The sequence below is a fragment of the Phalaenopsis equestris genome, unplaced genomic scaffold (assembly GCF_001263595.1).
Source record: "Phalaenopsis equestris unplaced genomic scaffold, ASM126359v1 Scaffold000531, whole genome shotgun sequence".
Classification (NCBI taxonomy): Eukaryota; Viridiplantae; Streptophyta; class Magnoliopsida; order Asparagales; family Orchidaceae; genus Phalaenopsis; species Phalaenopsis equestris.
This window is the reverse complement of record NW_018164971.1, coordinates 210,556-216,626: the sequence shown is the minus strand read 5'-3', so window position 1 is coordinate 216,626 and position 6,071 is coordinate 210,556.

The following is a 6,071-nucleotide window of genomic DNA, read 5'->3' as shown; positions in this document are numbered from 1 at the left end:
ATATATATATTTATTTATTTATTTATTTATTTATTTATTTTTGGGCCAATTTGAGCCAAACACGAGCCGAACACTAGCTGTTCACGAACGAAGAGCCAATTTGATAGCCCTAGTTGGAAGATATGTTTGTTAAGTATATATCTTCAAAATGACTTCTTACAATTTATTGGAAGAATATATAGATGAGAAATAGAGGTTGTGGTTGGTAGAGCGGATTATGGATGTCAATAGTGGGGACAGTTTAAAGCTAATGTCCGTAATTAGCAACGGTGATCAAGAGATAACAACCGAATTATAATGATTGGATGATGATGATGATCAAACAAGTTGATGATTGCAATTAGATGATATTGATCGAGTAATATTGGTTCAACTATAGACATCATTCAATAATGAACTTTGGCCATTGCTACCGCTGTGAATTGACAATCATGGCCTTAAAATTCTTCCAATTTCTGAGGTACATCAATTCAAGATCCCTTTAAATGTGAAATAAGAATCTATTTATATTAAACTTTTTTGTGATGAAATTTTGATTACTTATAACAAAGTTCTTAACACTATAGAACTATTTAAAATAACCCCCTTAATCCTTTATAATTTTTTGAATATTTGAGTGTCTTGATAAGAAATTAATTATAATATTATATATAATATATTAAAAAATAGTTTTTTAATAATTTAATGAAAGGCCATGTAAAAGATTAAATTTTAGATGAAACACACATCGATTGGCGGATTTTGAGCTCCTAATTAAATTTCTTTAACTCTTCCTCCACTAAATTCCATTTATTATGAAGCTATTCCTCTCGATAATTCGTCTTTTTGAGAATCGAATCACAGCCGTCTCTTGGTGCAGAGCGTTTGATTTGAGGATTACAAGGCTTTACAGCCCGTTGGTGCGGCCCACCACGTGAGGCCTCGTGACAACGGTTGCAGAGCGCACAGAGCCAAGAACATGCCCAATAATTCTTTTAATTTATATCAACTAAGAAAATGAAAAAAAATAATAAAATAAGCTGATAAAGTTCTGTCGTTGTTGGATATTTTTGCTTTCCGCGCTTTAAATAATCGAAGTTAATTTCGAAGAGGCGAATACATTTAGGGTAATATATTTAGGGGGAGTTTGTGCATTTTATTCTGAAATGAGGGCAGTGGATTGACTGCAGGGTTCGATCCGCTACCTGCGTTTAGTGTAAAAATGAAACTGCGTTTTCAGATAAGCGAGTAAAGCGAGCGATCCAAAATGTACCATGACGTTTTCAAAAACACCCCCGCATTTATAAGATGCCCCAAACGGGCCCTTAATATGGTTTAATAATTACTTTAATTATATATATTTATAATGCTCACTCCTTCCATCTTTCTTTCCAACGGTCATCTTTTTTCAAAATCTTGCTCTTTCCTCATAAATGGGATCGTGAGTTTAGTCGGTCAAATCGTGCTCAAAATAATAAAATAAAATAAAATATTAAATTCTTAAAAATTTATAAATTTATGTGATATATTATCCTTTTTTTTTTCCCCCGGTCATCTTTTTTTTTCAAACGCACTAACGGTCTCTAATTTAAAATTAGATCCATTTATTCTTGATACCATACGGTTCATATAGTTGAAACACTTTCTTGACTATAAATTTAAAGACATTAACAGACAAATCACACAATTTCTATATATTTACACATCTCCCAAGTCTCCAACACTTTGTCCTAATAACATTATAGTTGAAATTGAACATAAGAAGCATTGTGATCGACTATCTTAAAATTTTGATACTAATGGTTATTGTGCAACGTGCTTAAAGAGTGTAAGGATGTAACAGCCATTACATTTAAAAGTCTATTGGTGTCCTCATTTTAATCATCTTGATAATCATGCACAATGAATAATTATTAATAGAGAGTCTATTTGATGTGGTCGCAAGAACTCTTTTATAAATATGTTTTTAAATTTACATTTGGATGTTGAATTTTTGTTGTGTGTGTGCGTGTGTGAGCATGCATTCCGTGACCCGTTGGTAGAGCGGTCTCTCTAAAGGTCATAAATCCCCTCAGGTCACAGGTTTAAATCCTCTCGTTTGTATGGTATGATTCTCAAATATTTAGCACACCTAGAGATGATCAGGGCTCGTCTAATAGTCTGAGAGAGAGAGAGAGAGAGAGAGAGAGAAAGATAAAACCCTCATGGTACAGTCTCAATTAGAGCTATCAAGACATACGAAGATCTTCTAAACTAACAACTTTCTCCTCCTTATGCACCGGTCCTATCTAAAATCATTAAGGAAGGTAACACCTTATCTTTTTCTCTTCATCCTACCTACTTTCACACGCTTCAGCTTCTCTGAATCCCGTTAATCAGTCTTCCAACGCAATTTACCAAATCCCAAGTTTAAGGCAAAACAGTGAAAACCGAGATTTAAGAACCTCTAGGATTTAATGATGTCATTTTTTGTTGTGTAACAATATTTATATTAAATCCCGTTCAATTCCAGCTCAAATCCTTCTACCAAACAACTACAAGTCTACTTCCACTGTTTCCCCTCTTTTGCTCATGATACCGACTTCCTTACAACAAGTATATGAAATTCTGAAAGTGACTTGTGATCATAAAAATTTCTCAAAGAGAATAAGAAAATAACAGCTAAAAAAAAGTGATAATTGTAATTATTTTCTTAATATTGATAATTATATAAGTGGGGCCACATATGATTAACATCACTGCCAATATAAATATTTAAGAACCTTAGACGTCTCGTCCAAGTCATTTTTGCTTCCATCGGTGGGAAAGGTAAGAGGAGAGTGCGTGCGTTTGGTGCCCGGTCATTGCTCGTATAAAAAATTTGGCAAATATAACTACCAATGGCAAAAGTTTTTTATGTTACGTGAAAACTAAGGTTGAGAGGTTAGATGTGTAAATAAATAAGAATTGAATGTACATATTGTTATTGTTAAATCTTTTTAGGATCTCATATTATTTGCAAGCTCATAAAATTTGATAAAAATCCCGTACTTCAGTATAAGGCGCTAGAGAAGATGGTCGATGTGTCGCTAGAAATAAGAAATAATTTGAAGGAATGGTCTTTGGTTCGAGGAAAGAGCACATGGATTGGCCTCTCGAGGGGAGGAAATAAATAAAAAATAAAATTATATTTCATATAGTACTATGCCTTTACTATATCCACGGTGTATCAATGACAAGATCGTGATTAAATAATGATGGACACGCGTTTTTGTATGCAATGATGATCTTCTTGGGCAGCATATTCGTCCCGGGCTAGATCGACCACTATGATAAACAAGCTCAGTTTGAGAAGGACCTGATTTTCAAATATTGGCCTTCGAAGCCCATAAGACTTATTCATCCTTTCATCATATCTCTGAAATTAATATAAAAAAAAAAACCTTTTTTAAGTAGATGGCCGTATTTGCTTAAACACATATGTAAATACTTCTAATTAAATTAGTATTGGATGAACAACTGTTATTTGCAGATCAAATTTAAAATAATCCCAAGTAAGAGAGCCTGGCTACCTGCCAGATTTTACAAAGCATACATGGTAATTATATTGCACAGAAAACCGCGTGCTATTTCTTTCATGAAAGCATGAATTATATTTTTAATCGAATTACGCGTAAAATTTTATAAAATAATGTGAGAGGAAGCTATATGTAGCAACTTGTGGTTTATATAATTCATACATAACTTTTATGTAACCTTTATATCACAAATAGCTCATGTTCAACACAAGCAAATGTCGAATCAAGATTTGTTTGTGAATCATGCACGAGAAATAACGGTTAAAAATTTTGCTCGATATGAAAAATGTTGAATGGGTTAGTAATTGTTTGCTTGTCATATTTTGGTGTTTTGATTGTATTTGGTTGTTGGATTGACATTCAATCTTTTTGTAGGTGGTGTACATAGAATTTAATTTTTTTGAAATGTCTACGATGACTATTTTAACTGTTGGAAATATTGCAGGTATGTGACAGTGGTAACAACAGCATACTGCTGCCAAGCTTTGTCCTACGGTGGCAGTTTTAAAATGTCTGTGGTGGCGGGTTAACTCGCCGCAAGTAGCCAAGGTAGGTCAAAATTACGTATCAAAATTTTCATAAAATGAAAAACATGAAATTAAAATCAAATCTCAATCTAAAATAAAAACGCAATCATAAAATAATTTAGAGTCCCGTAGGGTGTCTTCCTATGTCTCCAGCCTCCATCTCTCGCAATTGAAAGAACTCTTCAAAACTTGAACCAATTTCATATGGGTAATCATAAACTTGTTATGGTATGACTCATATATCATATAGGGACAGATGTTGGAACGAGGCGGAGCGAAAGAATCTGTCTAAATTGGAAAGTTACGTTATGTGGGTTGGGGTTATACGGTACAAGAGTAATTTGGGAATTATATATTGTACTGTAGGGTTTACTCTAGGATTATAAATAAACCTGTTTGTAATCTTAGGTCTTTGAGAGAGCTGAATCTTGTGTTATGCACTCTTTTCTAAATATTGAAAAGGAGGTCGCCGCTCTGCTTCAGAGGATGTAGACATTTTTGTCGAACCTTGTTAAATATCTGTGTTCTTCTGTATTTGTGTGGATTTTTTTTTTGCCCTAATTTCTCAACAAGTGGTATCAGAGCGAGGTTCGAGGGCAGGGAAGAAAAAGTTTCAGTACAGCAGTAGAAGAAGAAGAGTTCACGAATTCGCGGTACAGCAGGAGAGTTCGCTAGTTCCCGACTTCGGTACAGCAGGAGAATTCGTGAATTGCAAGAAGTCGCGATTGGCGACGGCAAGGTTCTTGCGGAAGGCGGTTGGGCAAAAGAGAGGAAAGGAATCTTTCCTTCTATGCGTGGATCTGAAAAGGAAGGAAGTTTTGCAAAGGAAGGTTCGACGCATACGTGAAAGGAAGATTCTTTTGGAGAAATTGGAAGGAATCTTCTCATTTGTTTCCTTTGTTGGCTCGATCCGTTTCTTTTGGAGGCTGTGAATAAGAAAAAGGAAGGAAATCAATAAATTCTTTTCCCGCTGGAGAAAGGAAAATTTTTGAATTTTACTTAATTAAAAGAAAATTGTTTTTTAAGTAAGTTGATTTAAAGAAAATATTTAATTAAGGAAACTTAATTAAAATTTTTTTTGTTGGATTTGCGGAGGTAAGATTTATTTCGCTGGAGGCTTAAGAAATGAAAGGATTTAAAATTCAGTTAATTAAATGAAATATTTAATTAAGGGAATATTCAATTCTTTTTTTTTTTGAAAGATTTTGTTACTTCTCTGGGAAACTTAATTAAGCGAAAATTCTTTTTTTTGGAAACTTAATTAAGGTATACTTAATTAAGAAATCTTAATTAAAGGATTATTTAAAAGGATTTGTGGCAAAATCAAAATACAATTTCTGGCTCAACAAGGAATCTTGCGGAGAAGAAAATTTGAAAGTATTTTCTGAATTTCCTTGGCTGGAGAAAGAAAATCTTGGCTACAGCGCAAAAAAATATAAAATTTTGCGGATTGTTCGCAAGGCAGACGGGCTCGCGGGAACGAACATATGTGAAGCAGTTCGGATAAAGAGCTGCGGCAGTTTGGTGAGTTATGCTTTGGGGAGTTCGCGGTAAAGGCGGCGTCGCGACTTCAAGGCGGGACAGTTCATGAATCTTCGCGACATTAAGCGAGGTGGAGTTAGCGAACAGGAGTTCGTGTGCAGTTACCGCGAACAGAAACGTTTGCAAACAAAGGAGTTTGGTGATGTTTGACCAGCAGAGTTTGCAAGTTCGTCGCAGGAGGATTTGTGACGGGTGGAGTTTGGTAGGGTGCTGTCGAGCGAGCAGACGCGATTATTCTCGAACAGTGGTTTCACGGAGGTATTTCGCGAAGGATTTCGCTCACGGGACAACAGTTTAGCCGAGGTGCTAGCGCGAACAGGAAATTTGCTTCAACCCACATTTGTGCATAAGAAACTCCATGATATTTTTCTCCTAAGGGGCTGGATATTCGCAAGGTGAAGATTTTCTCCTAAGGGGCAGGATGTTCGCAAGGTGGAGATATTTCTCCTAAGGGGCTGGATATTCG